We start from the raw sequence: 21,567 nt of genomic DNA, 5'->3' as shown, positions 1-21,567 counted from the left end.
CTTATTCCTAATTACTCCTGGTTTAGGAGGCTTCTACTGATCGTTTCTGCACTTTTCAGGTGTTATGACAAAACACCATGGGTCTCAGGAGGGGGGTGGAAGCGTATTCGGCACACCGCCCTTGACGCTCGGCACCCGTAGTCCACCTACGTCACCCTCGAACTGGACCCCGTAGAGCCTTATCCATTAGGCCACGCAGTCATGTGTCCTGCTGCGTTTATTTATATACTGTAGGTGGTATGCAAGGATGGAAAATATATTATTTATAGTTATTTAGGTTTACAAACCATTGTGGGGTTTTTTCAGCTTGTTTCAATTAAATCACTTTTTGGGAATTTATATAATGAGAATGTCACCAGTACGATAAGCTATTGTTTTCTTTTTTGCATTTAAACCTCTTTCTTCATGAGATTAAAGCTCAGAGTATGCTTTATATAGCTCTGGATGTTTCCAGAAGTGGAGAGAAACTGTTTTGAAAGTAGTACAAACTGCTCCTTCCTGGATATTCCAATTTACACACACTCAAATGTTGTATACGTTTCATGAATCCTGACTTGCCCTATTCAAGTGCCTGAAAGCCTTTCACCACCTCTAGAAACAACAGTTACACCAATCCAATTCAAATAATTTTTTCCAAAGGAATATCTTCTGCCGGGTCAAAAATGCATCTGACAAAGATAGGTGTTTAAAAATTGACTTTGTAGTTTCAGAACATCAACATGACTCTGAAGAGTACAGAAGTAAAATGGTACCATTTCAAAGTTCCTAATACCTCATAAACATCTGAGAGGAAGCATGTAATAAATATACTTATTTTTCTGGAAAAGTAAGAGTGAACTTTAGTTTGCACCTCAGATGGGACTCGAACCCACAATCCCTGGCTTAAGAGGCCAGTGCCTTATCCATTAGGCCACTGAGGCACAGATAAATGCCAGCAATCTAGAGGCATTATTTAAATCTATTCAATCGTCCAACACTGGTGTCTGCACACAGGATATTTCTCAGTTCTCTCCATAAGTAAACTTCCCATTTTCATCCTCTTCCATCCCCGACTTTAACACTCTGTTCTGTGCTATAATGGAGACTCTGCATTTGTAGCAAGTGCAGAGAAATTGGAGGAGTACCATTTTCGAATCAACACTTCTTCTTCCATGGATGCTTTTCTCATTAAACTGGGCTTTGACAGTGGTATCAAGCCGTCCTTGTCTTCAGCAGGACACAGAAACAGGCACCAAGTCTACTAACCAAGTTCAACCACACTCTGCAACTTAATAGACCAGTGCTTTACAAATTAGCCAACTGTGTCATCAGCAAAGGCAGCCAATGTGCCAATCCTTTATAATTCTTCTGTTGTACTTTTCTATCTCGTAGGCAAAATTAGCACTTTAACTGCACAAATCATACAGATTTTATACTTGAAGCACTCCATGAACACATACTTACACACCTTGCAGTTCATCTACACACACTTAAGCTAAAAACCCATTCTGTGAAGTCAAAAGTCTGCAAACCTAGTACATATTCAGTGCGTGTACATAGAAGCACTTTTTAATGCCACTTAAATGCACTAGATTTTAGACTGAAGATGCAATCTAAATGACTGTGCAGTATGTACTCCACTTTATTATTAATTAGGAATGAGAACATGATGGCTATGAGAGTATTGGAAGAGCCTGCTTCCATTCTGAATGGAAACCTGAATTGTGTGACCATTGGCAAAAACCGACCACGAAGGGACTCGAACCCTCAATCTTCTGATTCGAAGTCAGACGCCTTATCCATTAGGCCACGCAGTGATGTGCCTTGCTGCGTTTATTTATATACTGTAGGTGGTATGCAAGGATGGAAAATATATTATTTATAGTTATTTAGGTTTACAAACCATTGTGGGGGGTTTTCAGCTCCTTTCAATTAAATCACTTTTTGGGAATTTATATAATGAGAATGTCACCAGTACGATAAGCTATTGTTTTATTTTTTGCATTTAAACCTCTTTCTTCATGAGATTAAAGCTCAGAGTATGCTTTATATAGCTCTTGATGTTTCCAGAAGTGGAGAGAAACTGTTTTGAAAGTAGTACAAACTGCTCCTTCCTGGATATTCCAATTTACACACACTCAAAGGTTGTATACTTTTCATGAATCCTGACTTGCCCTATTCAAGTGCCTGAAAGCCTTTCACCACCTCTAGGAACAACAGTTACACCAATCCAATTCAAATCATTTTTTCCAAAGGAATATCTTCTGCCGGGTCAAAAATGCATCTGACAAAGATAGGTGTTTAAAAATTGACTTTGTAGTTTCAGAACATCAACATGACTCTGAAGAGTACAGAAGTAAAATGGTACCATTTCAAAGTTCCTAATACCTCATAAAAATCTGAGAGGAAACATGTAATAAATATACTTATTTTTCTGGAAAAGTAAGAGTGAACCTTGGTTTGCACCTCAGATGGGACTCGAACCCACAATCCCTGGCTTAGGAGGCCAGTGCCTTATCCATTAGGCCACTGAGGCATAGATAAATGCCTGCAATCTAGAGGCATTATTTAAATGTATTCAATCGTCCAACACTGGTGTCTGCACACAGGATATTTCTCAGTTCTCTCCATAAGTAAACTTCCCATTTTCATCCTCTTCCATCCCCGACTTTAACACTCTGTTCTGTGCTATAATGGAGACTCTGCATTTGTAGCAAGTGCAGAGAAATTGGAGGAGTACCATTTTCGAATCAACACTTCTTCTTCCATGGATGCTTTTCTCATTAAACTGGGCTTTGACAGTGGTATCAAGCCGTCCTTGTCTTCAGCAGGACACAGAAACAGGCACCAAGTCTACTAACCAAGTTCAACCACACTCTGCAACTTAATAGACCAGTGCTTTACAAATTAGCCAACTGTGTCATCAGCAAAGGCAGCCAATGTGCCAATCCTTTATAATTCTTCTGTAGTACTTTTCTTTCTCGTAGGCAAAATTAGCACTTTAACTGCACAAATCATACGGATTTTACACTTGAAGCACTCCATGAACACATACTTACACACCTTGCAGTTCATCTACACACACTTAAGCTAAAAACCCATTCTGTGAAGTCAAAAGTCTGCAAACCTAGTACATATTCAGTGCGTGTACATAGAAGCACTTTTTAATGCCACTTAAATGCACTAGATTTTAGACTGAAGATGCAATCTAAATGACTGTGCAGTATGTACTCCACTTTATTATTAATTAGGAATGAGAACATGATGGCTATGAGAGTATTGGAAGAGCCTGCTTCCATTCTGAATGGAAACCTGAATTGTGTGACCATTGGCAAAAACCGACCACGAAGGGACTCGAACCCTCAATCTTCTGATTCGAAGTCAGACGCCTTATCCATTAGGCCACGCGGTCATGTGTCCTGCTGCGTTTATTTATATACTGTAGGTGGTATGCAAGGATGGAAAATATATTATTTATAGTTATTTAGGTTTACAAACCATTGTGGGGTTTTTTCAGCTCCTTTCAATTAAATCACTTTTTTGGAATTTATATAATGAGAATGTCACCAGTACGATAAGCTATTGTTTTCTTTTTTGCATTTAAACCTCTTTCTTCATGAGATTAAAGCTCAGAGTATGCTGTATATAGCTCTGGATGTTTCCAGAAGTGGAGAGAAAATGTTTTGAAAGTAGTACAAACTGCTCCTTCCTGGATATTCCAATTTACACACACTCAAAGGTTGTATACGTTTCATGAATCCTGACTTGCCCTATTCAAGTGCCTGAAAGCCTTTCACCACCTCTAGAAACAACAGTTACACCAATCCAATTCAAATCATTTTTTCCAAAGGAATATCTTCTGCCGGGTCAAAAATGCATCTGACAAAGATAGGTGATTAAAAATTGACTTTGTAGTTTCAGAACATCAACATGACTCTGAAGAGTACAGAAGTAAAATGGTACCATTTCAAAGTTCCTAATACCTCATAAACATCTGAGAGGAAGCATGTAATAAATATACTTATTTTTCTGGAAAAGTAAGAGCGAACTTTGGTTTGCACCTCAGATGGGACTTGAACACACAATTCCTGGCTTAGGAGGCCAGTGCCTTATCCATTAGGCCACTGAGGCACAGATTAATGCCAACAATCTAGAGGCATTATTTAAATGTATTCAATCGTCCAACACTGGTGTCTGCACACAGGATATTTCTCAGTTCTCTCCATAAGTAAACTTCCCATTTTCATCCACTTCCATCCCCGACTTTAACACTCTGTTCTGTGCTATAATGGAGACTCTGCATTTGTAGCAAGTGCAGAGAAATTGGAGGAGTACCATTTTCGAATCAACACTTCTTCTTCCATGGATGCTTTTCTCATTAAACTGGGCTTTGACAGTGGTATCAAGCCGTCCTTGTCTTCAGCAGGACACAGAAACAGGCACCAAGTCTACTAACCAAGTTCAACCACACTCTGCAACTTAATAGACAGTGCTTTACAAATTAGCCAACTGTGTCATCAGCAAAGGCAGCCAATGTGCCAATCCTTTATAATTCTTCTGTTGTACTTTTCTTTCTCGTAGGCAAAATTAGCACTTTAACTGCACAAATCATACAGATTTTACACTTGAAGCACTCCATGAACACATACTTACACACCTTGCAGTTCATCTACACACACTTAAGCTAAAAACCCATTCTGTGAAGTCAAAAGTCTGCAAACCTAGTACATATTCAGTGCGTGTACATAGAAGCACTTTTTAATGCCACTTAAATGCACTAGATTTTAGACTGAAGATGCAATCTAAATGACTGTGCAGTATGTACTCCACTTTATTATTAATTAGGAATGAGAACATGATGGCTATGAGAGTATTGGAAGAGCCTGCTTCCATTCTGAATGGAAACCTGAATTGTGTGACCATTGGCAAAAACCGACCACGAAGGGACTCGATCCCTCAATCTTCTGATTCGAAGTCAGACGCCTTATCCATTAGGCCACGCGGTCATGTGCCCTGCTGCGTTTATTTATATACTGTAGGTGGTATGCAAGGATGGAAAATATATTATTTATAGTTATTTAGGTTTACAAACCATTGTGGGGTTTTTTCAGCTCCTTTCAATTAAATCACTTTTTTTGGAATTTATATAATGAGAATGTCACCAGTACGATAAGCTATTGTTTTCTTTTTTGCATTTAAACCTCTTTCTTCATGAGATTAAAGCTCAGAGTATGCTTTATATAGCTCTGGATGTTTCCAGAAGTGGAGAGAAACTGTTTTGAAAGTAGTACAAACTGCTCCTTCCTGGATATTCCAATTTACACACACTCAAATGTTGTATACGTTTCATGAATCCTGACTTGCCCTATTCAAGTGCCTGAAAGCCTTTCACCACCTCTAGAAACAACAGTTACACCAATCCAATTCAAATCATTTTTTCCAAAGGAATATCTTCTGCCGGGTCAAAAATGCATCTGACAAAGATAGGTGTTTAAAAATTGACTTTGTAGTTTCAGAACATCAACATGACTCTGAAGAGTACAGAAGTAAAATGGTACCATTTCAAAGTTCCTAATACCTCATAAACATCTGAGAGGAAGCATGTAATAAATATACTTATTTGTCTGGAAAAGTAAGAGTGAACTTTAGTTTGCACCTCAGATGGGACTCGAACCCACCATCCCTGGCTTAAGAGGCCAGTGCCTTATCCATTAGGCCACTGAGGGACAGATAAATGCCAGCAATCTAGAGGCATTATTTAAATGTATTCAATCGTCCAACACTGGTGTCTGCACACAGGATATTTCTCAGTTCTCTCCATAAGTAAACTTCCCATTTTCATCCTCTTCCATCCCCGACTTTAACACTCTGTTCTGTGCTATAATGGAGACTCTGCATTTGTAGCAAGTGCAGAGAAATTGGAGGAGTACCACTTTCGAATCAACACTTCTTCTTCCATGGATGCTTTTCTCATTAAACTGGGCTTTGACAGTGGTATCAAGCCGTCCTTGTCTTCAGCAGGACACAGAAACAGGCACCAAGTCTACTAACCAAGTTCAACCACACTCTGCAACTTAATAGACCAGTGCTTTACAAATTAGCCAACTGTGTCATCAGCAAAGGCAGCCAATGTGCCAATCCTTTATAATTCTTCTGTAGTACTTTTCTCTCTCGTAGGCAAAATTAGCACTTTAACTGCACAAATCATACAGATTTTACACTTGAAGCACTCCATGAACACATACTTACACACCTTGCAGTTCATCTACACACACTTAAGCTAAAAACCCATTCTGTGAAGTCAAAATTCGGCAAACCTAGTACATATTCAGTGCGTGTACATAGAAGCACTTTTTAATGCCACTTAAATGCACTAGATTTTAGACTGAAGATGCAATCTAAATGACTGTGCAGTATGTACTCCACTTTATTATTAATTAGGAATGAGAACATGATGGCTATGAGAGTATTGGAAGAGCCTGCTTCCATTCTGAATGGAAACCTGAATTGTGTGACCATTGGCAAAAACCGACCACGAAGGGACTCGAACCCTCAATCTTCTGATTCGAAGTCAGACGCCTTATCCATTAGGCCACGCGGTCATGTGTCCTGCTGCGTTTATTTATATACTGTAGGTGGTATGCAAGGATGGAAAATATATTATTTATAGTTATTTAGGTTTACAAACCATTGTGGGGTTTTTTCAGCTCCTTTCAATTAAATCACTTTTTTGGAATTTATATAATGAGAATGTCACCAGTACGATAAGCTATTGTTTTCTTTTTTGCATTTAAACCTCTTTCTTCATGAGATTAAAGCTCAGAGTATGCTGTATATAGCTCTGGATGTTTCCAGAAGTGGAGAGAAAATGTTTTGAAAGTAGTACAAACTGCTCCTTCCTGGATATTCCAATTTACACACACTCAAAGGTTGTATACGTTTCATGAATCCTGACTTGCCCTATTCAAGTGCCTGAAAGCCTTTCACCACCTCTAGAAACAACAGTTACACCAATCCAATTCAAATCATTTTTTCCAAAGGAATATCTTCTGCCGGGTCAAAAATGCATCTGACAAAGATAGGTGTTTAAAAATTGACTTTGTAGTTTCAGAACATCAACATGACTCTGAAGAGTACAGAAGTAAAATGGTACCATTTCAAAGTTCCTAATACCTCATAAACATCTGAGAGGAAGCATGTAATAAATATACTTATTTGTCTGGAAAAGTAAGAGTGAACTTTAGTTTGCACCTCAGATGGGACTCGAACCCACCATCCCTGGCTTAAGAGGCCAGTGCCTTATCCATTAGGCCACTGAGGCACAGATAAATGCCAACAATCTAGAGGCATTATTTAAATGTATTCAATCGTCCAACACTGGTGTCTGCACACAGGATATTTCTCAGTTTTCTCCATAAGTAAACTTCCCATTTTCATCCTCTTCCATCCCCGACTTTAACACTCTGTTCTGTGCTATAATGGAGACTCTGCATTTGTAGCAAGTGCAGAGAAATTGGAGGAGTACCACTTTCGAATCAACACTTCTTCTTCCATGGATGCTTTTCTCATTAAACTGGGCTTTGACAGTGGTATCAAGCCGTCCTTGTCTTCAGCAGGACACAGAAACAGGCACCAAGTCTACTAACCAAGTTCAACCACACTCTGCAACTTAATAGACCAGTGCTTTACAAATTAGCCAACTGTGTCATCAGCAAAGGCAGCCAATGTGCCAATCCTTTATAATTCTTCTGTAGTACTTTTCTTTCTCGTAGGCAAAATTAGCACTTTAACTGCACAAATCATACAGATTTTACACTTGAAGCACTCCATGAACACATACTTACACACCTTGCAGTTCATCTACACACACTTAAGCTAAAAACCCATTCTGTGAAGTCAAAATTCGGCAAACCTAGTACATATTCAGTGCGTGTACATAGAAGCACTTTTTAATGCCACTTAAATGCACTAGATTTTAGACTGAAGATGCAATCTAAATGACTGTGCAGTATGTACTCCACTTTATTATTAATTAGGAATGAGAACATGATGGCTATGAGAGTATTGGAAGAGCCTGCTTCCATTCTGAATGGAAACCTGAATTGTGTGACCATTGGCAAAAACCGACCACGAAGGGACTCGAACCCTCAATCTTCTGATTCGAAGTCAGACGCCTTATCCATTAGGCCACGCGGTCATGTGTCCTGCTGCGTTTATTTATATACTGTAGGTGGTATGCAAGGATGGAAAATATATTATTTATAGTTATTTAGGTTTACAAACCATTGTGGGGTTTTTTCAGCTCCTTTCAATTAAATCACTTTTTTGGAATTTATATAATGAGAATGTCACCAGTACGATAAGCTATTGTTTTCTTTTTTGCATTTAAACCTCTTTCTTCATGAGATTAAAGCTCAGAGTATGCTTTATATAGCTCTGGATGTTTCCAGAAGTGGAGAGAAACTGTTTTGAAAGTAGTACAAACTGCTCCTTCCTGGATATTCCAATTTACACACACTCAAAGGTTGTATACGTTTCATGAATCCTGACTTGCCCTATTCAAGTGCCTGAAAGCCTTTCACCACCTCTAGAAACAACAGTTACACCAATCCAATTCAAATCATTTTTTCCAAAGGAATATCTTCTGCCGGGTCAAAAATGCATCTGACAAAGATAGGTGTTTAAAAATTGACTTTGTAGTTTCAGAACATCAACATGACTCTGAAGAGTACAGAAGTAAAATGGTACCATTTCAAAGTTCCTAATACCTCATAAACATCTGAGAGGAAGCATGTAATAAATATACTTATTTTTCTGGAAAAGTAAGAGTGAACCTTGGTTTGCACCTCAGATGGGACTCGAACCCACAATCCCTGGCTTAGGAGGCCAGTGCCTTATCCATTAGGCCACTGAGGCACAAATAAATGCCAGCAATCTAGAGGCATTATTTAAATGTATTCAATCGTCCAACACTGGTGTCTGCACACAGGATATTTCTCAGTTCTCTCCATAAGTAAACTTCCCATTTTCATCCTCTTCCATCCCCGACTTTAACACTCTGTTCTGTGCTATAATGGAGTCTCTGCATTTGTAGCAAGTGCAGAGAAATTGGAGGAGTACCATTTTCGAATCAACACTTCTTCTTCCATGGATGCTTTTCTCATTAAACTGGGCTTTGACAGTGGTATCAAGCCGTCCTTGTCTTCAGCAGGACACAGAAACAGGCACCAAGTCTACTAACCAAGTTCAACCACACTCTGCAACTTAATAGACCAGTGCTTTACAAATTAGCCAACTGTGTCATCAGCAAAGGCAGCCAATGTGCCAATCCTTTATAATTCTTCTGTTGTACTTTTCTTTCTCGTAGGCAAAATTAGCACTTTAACTGCACAAATCATACAGATTTTACACTTGAAGCACTCCATGAACACATACTTACACACCTTGCAGTTCATCTACACACACTTAAGCTAAAAACCCATTCTGTGAAGTCAAAAGTCTGCAAACCTAGTACATATTCAGTGCGTGTACATAGAAGCACTTTTTAATGCCACTTAAATGCACTAGATTTTAGACTGAAGATGCAATCTAAATGACTGTGCAGTATGTACTCCACTTTATTATTAATTAGGAATGAGAACATGATGGCTATGAGAGTATTGGAAGAGCCTGCTTCCATTCTGAATGGAAACCTGAATTGTGTGACCATTGGCAAAAACCGACCACGAAGGGACTCGAACCCTCAATCTTCTGATTCGAAGTCAGACGCCTTATCCATTAGGCCACGCGGTCATGTGTCCTGCTGCGTTTATTTATATACTGTAGGTGGTATGCAAGGATGGAAAATATATTATTTATAGTTATTTAGGTTTACAAACCATTGTGGGGTTTTTTCAGCTCCTTTCAATTAAATCACTTTTTTGGAATTTATATAATGAGAATGTCACCAGTACGATAAGCTATTGTTTTCTTTTTTGCATTTAAACCTCTTTCTTCATGAGATTAAAGCTCAGAGTATGCTGTATATAGCTCTGGATGTTTCCAGAAGTGGAGAGAAAATGTTTTGAAAGTAGTACAAACTGCTCCTTCCTGGATATTCCAATTTACACACACTCAAAGGTTGTATACGTTTCATGAATCCTGACTTGCCCTATTCAAGTGCCTGAAAGCCTTTCACCACCTCTAGAAACAACAGTTACACCAATCCAATTCAAATCATTTTTTCCAAAGGAATATCTTCTGCCGGGTCAAAAATGCATCTGACAAAGATAGGTGATTAAAAATTGACTTTGTAGTTTCAGAACATCAACATGACTCTGAAGAGTACAGAAGTAAAATGGTACCATTTCAAAGTTCCTAATACCTCATAAACATCTGAGAGGAAGCATGTAATAAATATACTTATTTTTCTGGAAAAGTAAGAGCGAACTTTGGTTTGCACCTCAGATGGGACTTGAACACACAATTCCTGGCTTAGGAGGCCAGTGCCTTATCCATTAGGCCACTGAGGCACAGATTAATGCCAACAATCTAGAGGCATTATTTAAATGTATTCAATCGTCCAACACTGGTGTCTGCACACAGGATATTTCTCAGTTCTCTCCATAAGTAAACTTCCCATTTTCATCCTCTTCCATCCCCGACTTTAACACTCTGTTCTGTGCTATAATGGAGACTCTGCATTTGTAGCAAGTGCAGAGAAATTGGAGGAGTACCATTTTCGAATCAACACTTCTTCTTCCATGGATGCTTTTCTCATTAAACTGGGCTTTGACAGTGGTATCAAGCCGTCCTTGTCTTCAGCAGGACACAGAAACAGGCACCAAGTCTACTAACCAAGTTCAACCACACTCTGCAACTTAATAGACAGTGCTTTACAAATTAGCCAACTGTGTCATCAGCAAAGGCAGCCAATGTGCCAATCCTTTATAATTCTTCTGTTGTACTTTTCTTTCTCGTAGGCAAAATTAGCACTTTAACTGCACAAATCATACAGATTTTACACTTGAAGCACTCCATGAACACATACTTACACACCTTGCAGTTCATCTACACACACTTAAGCTAAAAACCCATTCTGTGAAGTCAAAAGTCTGCAAACCTAGTACATATTCAGTGCGTGTACATAGAAGCACTTTTTAATGCCACTTAAATGCACTAGATTTTAGACTGAAGATGCAATCTAAATGACTGTGCAGTATGTACTCCACTTTATTATTAATTAGGAATGAGAACATGATGGCTATGAGAGTATTGGAAGAGCCTGCTTCCATTCTGAATGGAAACCTGAATTGTGTGACCATTGGCAAAAACCGACCACGAAGGGACTCGATCCCTCAATCTTCTGATTCGAAGTCAGACGCCTTATCCATTAGGCCACGCGGTCATGTGCCCTGCTGCGTTTATTTATATACTGTAGGTGGTATGCAAGGATGGAAAATATATTATTTATAGTTATTTAGGTTTACAAACCATTGTGGGGTTTTTTCAGCTCCTTTCAATTAAATCACTTTTTTTGGAATTTATATAATGAGAATGTCACCAGTACGATAAGCTATTGTTTTCTTTTTTGCATTTAAACCTCTTTCTTCATGAGATTAAAGCTCAGAGTATGCTTTATATAGCTCTGGATGTTTCCAGAAGTGGAGAGAAACTGTTTTGAAAGTAGTACAAACTGCTCCTTCCTGGATATTCCAATTTACACACACTCAAATGTTGTATACGTTTCATGAATCCTGACTTGCCCTATTCAAGTGCCTGAAAGCCTTTCACCACCTCTAGAAACAACAGTTACACCAATCCAATTCAAATCATTTTTTCCAAAGGAATATCTTCTGCCGGGTCAAAAATGCATCTGACAAAGATAGGTGTTTAAAAATTGACTTTGTAGTTTCAGAACATCAACATGACTCTGAAGAGTACAGAAGTAAAATGGTACCATTTCAAAGTTCCTAATACCTCATAAACATCTGAGAGGAAGCATGTAATAAATATACTTATTTGTCTGGAAAAGTAAGAGTGAACTTTAGTTTGCACCTCAGATGGGACTCGAACCCACCATCCCTGGCTTAAGAGGCCAGTGCCTTATCCATTAGGCCACTGAGGGACAGATAAATGCCAGCAATCTAGAGGCATTATTTAAATGTATTCAATCGTCCAACACTGGTGTCTGCACACAGGATATTTCTCAGTTCTCTCCATAAGTAAACTTCCCATTTTCATCCTCTTCCATCCCCGACTTTAACACTCTGTTCTGTGCTATAATGGAGACTCTGCATTTGTAGCAAGTGCAGAGAAATTGGAGGAGTACCACTTTCGAATCAACACTTCTTCTTCCATGGATGCTTTTCTCATTAAACTGGGCTTTGACAGTGGTATCAAGCCGTCCTTGTCTTCAGCAGGACACAGAAACAGGCACCAAGTCTACTAACCAAGTTCAACCACACTCTGCAACTTAATAGACCAGTGCTTTACAAATTAGCCAACTGTGTCATCAGCAAAGGCAGCCAATGTGCCAATCCTTTATAATTCTTCTGTAGTACTTTTCTCTCTCGTAGGCAAAATTAGCACTTTAACTGCACAAATCATACAGATTTTACACTTGAAGCACTCCATGAACACATACTTACACACCTTGCAGTTCATCTACACACACTTAAGCTAAAAACCCATTCTGTGAAGTCAAAATTCGGCAAACCTAGTACATATTCAGTGCGTGTACATAGAAGCACTTTTTAATGCCACTTAAATGCACTAGATTTTAGACTGAAGATGCAATCTAAATGACTGTGCAGTATGTACTCCACTTTATTATTAATTAGGAATGAGAACATGATGGCTATGAGAGTATTGGAAGAGCCTGCTTCCATTCTGAATGGAAACCTGAATTGTGTGACCATTGGCAAAAACCGACCACGAAGGGACTCGAACCCTCAATCTTCTGATTCGAAGTCAGACGCCTTATCCATTAGGCCACGCGGTCATGTGTCCTGCTGCGTTTATTTATATACTGTAGGTGGTATGCAAGGATGGAAAATATATTATTTATAGTTATTTAGGTTTACAAACCATTGTGGGGTTTTTTCAGCTCCTTTCAATTAAATCACTTTTTTGGAATTTATATAATGAGAATGTCACCAGTACGATAAGCTATTGTTTTCTTTTTTGCATTTAAACCTCTTTCTTCATGAGATTAAAGCTCAGAGTATGCTGTATATAGCTCTGGATGTTTCCAGAAGTGGAGAGAAAATGTTTTGAAAGTAGTACAAACTGCTCCTTCCTGGATATTCCAATTTACACACACTCAAAGGTTGTATACGTTTCATGAATCCTGACTTGCCCTATTCAAGTGCCTGAAAGCCTTTCACCACCTCTAGAAACAACAGTTACACCAATCCAATTCAAATCATTTTTTCCAAAGGAATATCTTCTGCCGGGTCAAAAATGCATCTGACAAAGATAGGTGTTTAAAAATTGACTTTGTAGTTTCAGAACATCAACATGACTCTGAAGAGTACAGAAGTAAAATGGTACCATTTCAAAGTTCCTAATACCTCATAAACATCTGAGAGGAAGCATGTAATAAATATACTTATTTGTCTGGAAAAGTAAGAGTGAACTTTAGTTTGCACCTCAGATGGGACTCGAACCCACCATCCCTGGCTTAAGAGGCCAGTGCCTTATCCATTAGGCCACTGAGGCACAGATAAATGCCAACAATCTAGAGGCATTATTTAAATGTATTCAATCGTCCAACACTGGTGTCTGCACACAGGATATTTCTCAGTTTTCTCCATAAGTAAACTTCCCATTTTCATCCTCTTCCATCCCCGACTTTAACACTCTGTTCTGTGCTATAATGGAGACTCTGCATTTGTAGCAAGTGCAGAGAAATTGGAGGAGTACCACTTTCGAATCAACACTTCTTCTTCCATGGATGCTTTTCTCATTAAACTGGGCTTTGACAGTGGTATCAAGCCGTCCTTGTCTTCAGCAGGACACAGAAACAGGCACCAAGTCTACTAACCAAGTTCAACCACACTCTGCAACTTAATAGACCAGTGCTTTACAAATTAGCCAACTGTGTCATCAGCAAAGGCAGCCAATGTGCCAATCCTTTATAATTCTTCTGTAGTACTTTTCTCTCTCGTAGGCAAAATTAGCACTTTAACTGCACAAATCATACAGATTTTACACTTGAAGCACTCCATGAACACATACTTACACACCTTGCAGTTCATCTACACACACTTAAGCTAAAAACCCATTCTGTGAAGTCAAAATTCGGCAAACCTAGTACATATTCAGTGCGTGTACATAGAAGCACTTTTTAATGCCACTTAAATGCACTAGATTTTAGACTGAAGATGCAATCTAAATGACTGTGCAGTATGTACTCCACTTTATTATTAATTAGGAATGAGAACATGATGGCTATGAGAGTATTGGAAGAGCCTGCTTCCATTCTGAATGGAAACCTGAATTGTGTGACCATTGGCAAAAACCGACCACGAAGGGACTCGAACCCTCAATCTTCTGATTCGAAGTCAGACGCCTTATCCATTAGGCCACGCGGTCATGTGTCCTGCTGCGTTTATTTATATACTGTAGGTGGTATGCAAGGATGGAAAATATATTATTTATAGTTATTTAGGTTTACAAACCATTGTGGGGTTTTTTCAGCTCCTTTCAATTAAATCACTTTTTTGGAATTTATATAATGAGAATGTCACCAGTACGATAAGCTATTGTTTTCTTTTTTGCATTTAAACCTCTTTCTTCATGAGATTAAAGCTCAGAGTATGCTGTATATAGCTCTGGATGTTTCCAGAAGTGGAGAGAAAATGTTTTGAAAGTAGTACAAACTGCTCCTTCCTGGATATTCCAATTTACACACACTCAAAGGTTGTATACGTTTCATGAATCCTGACTTGCCCTATTCAAGTGCCTGAAAGCCTTTCACCACCTCTAGAAACAACAGTTACACCAATCCAATTCAAATCATTTTTTCCAAAGGAATATCTTCTGCCGGGTCAAAAATGCATCTGACAAAGATAGGTGTTTAAAAATTGACTTTGTAGTTTCAGAACATCAACATGACTCTGAAGAGTACAGAAGTAAAATGGTACCATTTCAAAGTTCCTAATACCTCATAAACATCTGAGAGGAAGCATGTAATAAATATACTTATTTGTCTGGAAAAGTAAGAGTGAACTTTAGTTGCACCTCAGATGGGACTCGAACCCACCATCCCTGGCTTAAGAGGCCAGTGCCTTATCCATTAGGCCACTGAGGCACAGATAAATGCCAACAATCTAGAGGCATTATTTAAATGTATTCAATCGTCCAACACTGGTGTCTGCACACAGGATATTTCTCAGTTTTCTCCATAAGTAAACTTCCCATTTTCATCCTCTTCCATCCCCGACTTTAACACTCTGTTCTGTGCTATAATGGAGACTCTGCATTTGTAGCAAGTGCAGAGAAATTGGAGGAGTACCACTTTCGAATCAACACTTCTTCTTCCATGGATGCTTTTCTCATTAAACTGGGCTTTGACAGTGGTATCAAGCCGTCCTTGTCTTCAGCAGGACACAGAAACAGGCACCAAGTCTACTAACCAAGTTCAACCACACTCTGCAACTTAATAGACCAGTGCTTTACAAATTAGCCAACTGTGTCATCAGCAAAGGCAGCCAATGTGCCAATCCTTTATAATTCTTCTGTAGTACTTTTCTTTCTCGTAGGCAAAATTAGCACTTTAACTGCACAAATCATACAGATTTTACACTTGAAGCACTCCATGAACACATACTTACACACCTTGCAGTTCATCTACACACACTTAAGCTAAAAACCCATTCTGTGAAGTCAAAATTCGGCAAACCTAGTACATATTCAGTGCGTGTACATAGAAGCACTTTTTAATGCCACTTAAATGCACTAGATTTTAGACTGAAGATGCAATCTAAATGACTGTGCAGTATGTACTCCACTTTATTATTAATTAGGAATGAGAACATGATGGCTATGAGAGTATTGGAAGAGCCTGCTTCCATTCTGAATGGAAACCTGAATTGTGTGACCATTGGCAAAAACCGACCACGAAGGGACTCGAACCCTCAATCTTCTGATTCGAAGTCAGACGCCTTATCCATTAGGCCACGCGGTCATGTGTCCTGCTGCGTTTATTTATATACTGTAGGTGGTATGCAAGGATGGAAAATATATTATTTATAGTTATTTAGGTTTACAAACCATTGTGGGGTTTTTTCAGCTCCTTTCAATTAAATCACTTTTTTGGAATTTATATAATGAGAATGTCACCAGTACGATAAGCTATTGTTTTCTTTTTTGCATTTAAACCTCTTTCTTCATGAGATTAAAGCTCAGAGTATGCTTTATATAGCTCTGGATGTTTCCAGAAGTGGAGAGAAACTGTTTTGAAAGTAGTACAAACTGCTCCTTCCTGGATATTCCAATTTACACACACTCAAAGGTTGTATACGTTTCATGAATCCTGACTTGCCCTATTCAAGTGCCTGAAAGCCTTTCACCACCTCTAGAAACAACAGTTACACCAATCCAATTCAAATCATTTTTTCCAAAGGAATATCTTCTGCCGGGTCAAAAATGCATCTGACAAAGATAGGTGTTTAAAAATTGACTTTGTAGTTTCAGAACATCAACATGACTCTGAAGAGTACAGAAGTAAAATGGTACCATTTCAAAGTTCCTAATACCTCATAAACATCTGAGAGGAAGCATGTAATAAATATACTTATTTTTCTGGAAAAGTAAGAGTGAACCTTGGTTTGCACCTCAGATGGGACTCGAACCCACAATCCCTGGCTTAGGAGGCCAGTGCCTTATCCATTAGGCCACTGAGGCACAAATAAATGCCAGCAATCTAGAGGCATTATTTAAATGTATTCAATCGTCCAACACTGGTGTCTGCACACAGGATATTTCTCAGTTCTCTCCATAAGTAAACTTCCCATTTTCATCCTCTTCCATCCCCGACTTTAACACTCTGTTCTGTGCTATAATGGAGTCTCTGCATTTGTAGCAAGTGCAGAGAAATTGGAGGAGTACCATTTTCGAATCAACACTTCTTCTTCCATGGATGCTTTTCTCATTAAACTGGGCTTTGACAGTGGTATCAAGCCGTCCTTGTCTTCAGCAGGACACAGAAACAGGCACCAAGTCTACTAACCAAGTTCAACCACACTCTGCAACTTAATAGACCAGTGCTTTACAAATTAGCCAACTGTGTCATCAGCAAAGGCAGCCAATGTGCCAATCCTTTATAATTCTTCTGTTGTACTTTTCTTTCTCGTAGGCAAAATTAGCACTTTAACTGCACAAATCATACAGATTTTACACTTGAAGCACTCCATGAACACATACTTACACACCTTGCAGTTCATCTACACACACTTAAGCTAAAAACCCATTCTGTGAAGTCAAAAGTCTGCAAACCTAGTACATATTCAGTGCGTGTACATAGAAGCACTTTTTAATGCCACTTAAATGCACTAGATTTTAGACTGAAGATGCAATCTAAATGACTGTGCAGTATGTACTCCACTTTATTATTAATTAGGAATGAGAACATGATGGCTATGAGAGTATTGGAAGAGCCTGCTTCCATTCTGAATGGAAACCTGAATTGTGTGACCATTGGCAAAAACCGACCACGAAGGGACTCGAACCCTCAATCTTCTGATTCGAAGTCAGACGCCTTATCCATTAGGCCACGCGGTCATGTGTCCTGCTGCGTTTATTTATATACTGTAGGTGGTATGCAAGGATGGAAAATATATTATTTATAGTTATTTAGGTTTACAAACCATTGTGGGGTTTTTTCAGCTCCTTTCAATTAAATCACTTTTTTGGAATTTATATAATGAGAATGTCACCAGTACGATAAGCTATTGTTTTCTTTTTTGCATTTAAACCTCTTTCTTCATGAGATTAAAGCTCAGAGTATGCTGTATATAGCTCTGGATGTTTCCAGAAGTGGAGAGAAAATGTTTTGAAAGTAGTACAAACTGCTCCTTCCTGGATATTCCAATTTACACACACTCAAAGGTTGTATACGTTTCATGAATCCTGACTTGCCCTATTCAAGTGCCTGAAAGCCTTTCACCACCTCTAGAAACAACAGTTACACCAATCCAATTCAAATCATTTTTTCCAAAGGAATATCTTCTGCCGGGTCAAAAATGCATCTGACAAAGATAGGTGATTAAAAATTGACTTTGTAGTTTCAGAACATCAACATGACTCTGAAGAGTACAGAAGTAAAATGGTACCATTTCAAAGTTCCTAATACCTCATAAACATCTGAGAGGAAGCATGTAATAAATATACTTATTTTTCTGGAAAAGTAAGAGCGAACTTTGGTTTGCACCTCAGATGGGACTTGAACACACAATTCCTGGCTTAGGAGGCCAGTGCCTTATCCATTAGGCCACTGAGGCACAGATTAATGCCAACAATCTAGAGGCATTATTTAAATGTATTCAATCGTCCAACACTGGTGTCTGCACACAGGATATTTCTCAGTTCTCTCCATAAGTAAACTTCCCATTTTCATCCTCTTCCATCCCCGACTTTAACACTCTGTTCTGTGCTATAATGGAGACTCTGCATTTGTAGCAAGTGCAGAGAAATTGGAGGAGTACCATTTTCGAATCAACACTTCTTCTTCCATGGATGCTTTTCTCATTAAACTGGGCTTTGACAGTGGTATCAAGCCGTCCTTGTCTTCAGCAGGACACAGAAACAGGCACCAAGTCTACTAACCAAGTTCAACCACACTCTGCAACTTAATAGACAGTGCTTTACAAATTAGCCAACTGTGTCATCAGCAAAGGCAGCCAATGTGCCAATCCTTTATAATTCTTCTGTTGTACTTTTCTTTCTCGTAGGCAAAATTAGCACTTTAACTGCACAAATCATACAGATTTTACACTTGAAGCACTCCATGAACACATACTTACACACCTTGCAGTTCATCTACACACACTTAAGCTAAAAACCCATTCTGTGAAGTCAAAAGTCTGCAAACCTAGTACATATTCAGTGCGTGTACATAGAAGCACTTTTTAATGCCACTTAAATGCACTAGATTTTAGACTGAAGATGCAATCTAAATGACTGTGCAGTATGTACTCCACTTTATTATTAATTAGGAATGAGAACATGATGGCTATGAGAGTATTGGAAGAGCCTGCTTCCATTCTGAATGGAAACCTGAATTGTGTGACCATTGGCAAAAACCGACCACGAAGGGACTCGATCCCTCAATCTTCTGATTCGAAGTCAGACGCCTTATCCATTAGGCCACGCGGTCATGTGCCCTGCTGCGTTTATTTATATACTGTAGGTGGTATGCAAGGATGGAAAATATATTATTTATAGTTATTTAGGTTTACAAACCATTGTGGGGTTTTTTCAGCTCCTTTCAATTAAATCACTTTTTTTGGAATTTATATAATGAGAATGTCACCAGTACGATAAGCTATTGTTTTCTTTTTTGCATTTAAACCTCTTTCTTCATGAGATTAAAGCTCAGAGTATGCTTTATATAGCTCTGGATGTTTCCAGAAGTGGAGAGAAACTGTTTTGAAAGTAGTACAAACTGCTCCTTCCTGGATATTCCAATTTACACACACTCAAATGTTGTATACGTTTCATGAATCCTGACTTGCCCTATTCAAGTGCCTGAAAGCCTTTCACCACCTCTAGAAACAACAGTTACACCAATCCAATTCAAATCATTTTTTCCAAAGGAATATCTTCTGCCGGGTCAAAAATGCATCTGACAAAGATAGGTGTTTAAAAATTGACTTTGTAGTTTCAGAACATCAACATGACTCTGAAGAGTACAGAAGTAAAATGGTACCATTTCAAAGTTCCTAATACCTCATAAACATCTGAGAGGAAGCATGTAATAAATATACTTATTTGTCTGGAAAAGTAAGAGTGAACTTTAGTTTGCACCTCAGATGGGACTCGAACCCACCATCCCTGGCTTAAGAGGCCAGTGCCTTATCCATTAGGCCACTGAGGGACAGATAAATGCCAGCAATCTAGAGGCATTATTTAAATGTATTCAATCGTCCAACACTGGTGTCTGCACACAGGATATTTCTCAGTTCTCTCCATAAGTAAACTTCCCATTTTCATCCTCTTCCATCCCCGACTTTAACACTCTGTTCTGTGCTATAATGGAGACTCTGCATTTGTAGCAAGTGCAGAGAAATTGGAGGAGTACCACTTTCGAATCAACACTTCTTCTTCCATGGATGCTTTTCTCATTAAACTGGGCTTTGACAGTGGTATCAAGCCGTCCTTGTCTTCAGCAGGACACAGAAACAGGCACCAAGTCTACTAACCAAGTTCAACCACACTCTGCAACTTAATAGACCAGTGCTTTACAAATTAGCCAACTGTGTCATCAGCAAAGGCAGCCAATGTGCCAATCCTTTATAATTCTTTTGTATTACTTTTCTCTCTCGTAGGCAAAATTAGCACTTTAACTGCACAAATCATACAGATTTTACACTTGAAGCACTCCATGAACACATACTTACACACCTTGCAGTTCATCTACACACACTTAAGCTAAAAACCCATTCTGTGAAGTCAAAATTCGGCAAACCTAGTACATATTCAGTGCGTGTACATAGAAGCACTTTTTAATGCCACTTAAATGCACTAGATTTTAGACTGAAGATGCAATCTAAATGACTGTGCAGTATGTACTCCACTTTATTATTAATTAGGAATGAGAACATGATGGCTATGAGAGTATTGGAAGAGCCTGCTTCCATTCTGAATGGAAACCTGAATTGTGTGACCATTGGCAAAAACCGACCACGAAGGGACTCGAACCCTCAATCTTCTGATTCGAAGTCAGACGCCTTATCCATTAGGCCACGCGGTCATGTGTCCTGCTGCGTTTATTTATATACTGTAGGTGGTATGCAAGGATGGAAAATATATTATTTATAGTTATTTAGGTTTACAAACCATTGTGGGGTTTTTTCAGCTCCTTTCAATTAAATCACTTTTTTGGAATTTATATAATGAGAATGTCACCAGTACGATAAGCTATTGTTTTCTTTTTTGCATTTAAACCTCTTTCTTCATGAGATTAAAGCTCAGAGTATGCTGTATATAGCTCTGGATGTTTCCAGAAGTGGAGAGAAAATGTTTTGAAAGTAGTACAAACTGCTCCTTCCTGGATATTCCAATTTACACACACTCAAAGGTTGTATACGTTTCATGAATCCTGACTTGCCCTATTCAAGTGCCTGAAAGCCTTTCACCACCTCTAGAAACAACAGTTACACCAATCCAATTCAAATCATTTTTTCCAAAGGAATATCTTCTGCCGGGTCAAAAATGCATCTGACAAAGATAGGTGTTTAAAAATTGACTTTGTAGTTTCAGAACATCAACATGACTCTGAAGAGTACAGAAGTAAAATGGTACCATTTCAAAGTTCCTAATACCTCATAAACATCTGAGAGGAAGCATGTAATAAATATACTTATTTGTCTGGAAAAGTAAGAG

General features: G+C 38.7%; 16 non-coding genes across 16 annotated transcripts; all 16 read right to left on the bottom strand.

Annotated features, from left to right (window-relative positions):
- Positions 1-1,723: 1,723 nt before the first annotated feature.
- Positions 1,724-1,796, bottom strand: TRNAR-UCG (transfer RNA arginine (anticodon UCG)). The gene has a single exon. It is a non-coding gene; the product is annotated as a tRNA-Arg (tRNA).
- Positions 1,797-2,442: 646 nt separating this feature from the next.
- On the bottom strand, positions 2,443-2,515 carry TRNAR-CCU (transfer RNA arginine (anticodon CCU)). The gene has a single exon. It is a non-coding gene; the product is annotated as a tRNA-Arg (tRNA).
- Positions 2,516-3,318: 803 nt separating this feature from the next.
- TRNAR-UCG (transfer RNA arginine (anticodon UCG)) lies at positions 3,319-3,391 on the bottom strand. The gene has a single exon. It is a non-coding gene; the product is annotated as a tRNA-Arg (tRNA).
- A 1,521-nt stretch (positions 3,392-4,912) lies between these two features.
- Positions 4,913-4,985, bottom strand: TRNAR-UCG (transfer RNA arginine (anticodon UCG)). Its single transcript has one exon. It is a non-coding gene; the product is annotated as a tRNA-Arg (tRNA).
- A 1,523-nt stretch (positions 4,986-6,508) lies between these two features.
- On the bottom strand, positions 6,509-6,581 carry TRNAR-UCG (transfer RNA arginine (anticodon UCG)). The gene has a single exon. It is a non-coding gene; the product is annotated as a tRNA-Arg (tRNA).
- A 1,522-nt stretch (positions 6,582-8,103) lies between these two features.
- On the bottom strand, positions 8,104-8,176 carry TRNAR-UCG (transfer RNA arginine (anticodon UCG)). Its single transcript has one exon. It is a non-coding gene; the product is annotated as a tRNA-Arg (tRNA).
- A 646-nt stretch (positions 8,177-8,822) lies between these two features.
- Positions 8,823-8,895, bottom strand: TRNAR-CCU (transfer RNA arginine (anticodon CCU)). Its single transcript has one exon. It is a non-coding gene; the product is annotated as a tRNA-Arg (tRNA).
- Positions 8,896-9,698: 803 nt separating this feature from the next.
- Positions 9,699-9,771, bottom strand: TRNAR-UCG (transfer RNA arginine (anticodon UCG)). Its single transcript has one exon. It is a non-coding gene; the product is annotated as a tRNA-Arg (tRNA).
- Positions 9,772-11,292: 1,521 nt separating this feature from the next.
- On the bottom strand, positions 11,293-11,365 carry TRNAR-UCG (transfer RNA arginine (anticodon UCG)). Its single transcript has one exon. It is a non-coding gene; the product is annotated as a tRNA-Arg (tRNA).
- A 1,523-nt stretch (positions 11,366-12,888) lies between these two features.
- On the bottom strand, positions 12,889-12,961 carry TRNAR-UCG (transfer RNA arginine (anticodon UCG)). Its single transcript has one exon. It is a non-coding gene; the product is annotated as a tRNA-Arg (tRNA).
- A 1,522-nt stretch (positions 12,962-14,483) lies between these two features.
- TRNAR-UCG (transfer RNA arginine (anticodon UCG)) lies at positions 14,484-14,556 on the bottom strand. The gene has a single exon. It is a non-coding gene; the product is annotated as a tRNA-Arg (tRNA).
- A 1,521-nt stretch (positions 14,557-16,077) lies between these two features.
- TRNAR-UCG (transfer RNA arginine (anticodon UCG)) lies at positions 16,078-16,150 on the bottom strand. The gene has a single exon. It is a non-coding gene; the product is annotated as a tRNA-Arg (tRNA).
- A 646-nt stretch (positions 16,151-16,796) lies between these two features.
- TRNAR-CCU (transfer RNA arginine (anticodon CCU)) lies at positions 16,797-16,869 on the bottom strand. The gene has a single exon. It is a non-coding gene; the product is annotated as a tRNA-Arg (tRNA).
- Positions 16,870-17,672: 803 nt separating this feature from the next.
- Positions 17,673-17,745, bottom strand: TRNAR-UCG (transfer RNA arginine (anticodon UCG)). Its single transcript has one exon. It is a non-coding gene; the product is annotated as a tRNA-Arg (tRNA).
- A 1,521-nt stretch (positions 17,746-19,266) lies between these two features.
- Positions 19,267-19,339, bottom strand: TRNAR-UCG (transfer RNA arginine (anticodon UCG)). The gene has a single exon. It is a non-coding gene; the product is annotated as a tRNA-Arg (tRNA).
- A 1,523-nt stretch (positions 19,340-20,862) lies between these two features.
- TRNAR-UCG (transfer RNA arginine (anticodon UCG)) lies at positions 20,863-20,935 on the bottom strand. Its single transcript has one exon. It is a non-coding gene; the product is annotated as a tRNA-Arg (tRNA).
- Positions 20,936-21,567: the final 632 nt, after the last annotated feature.

This window comes from Lissotriton helveticus, chromosome 5_1 (genome assembly GCF_964261635.1).
Source record: "Lissotriton helveticus chromosome 5_1, aLisHel1.1, whole genome shotgun sequence".
Taxonomy (NCBI): Eukaryota; Metazoa; Chordata; class Amphibia; order Caudata; family Salamandridae; genus Lissotriton; species Lissotriton helveticus.
Note: the sequence above shows the minus strand (reverse complement) of the source record. Positions and strands in the feature narration are given on the sequence as shown.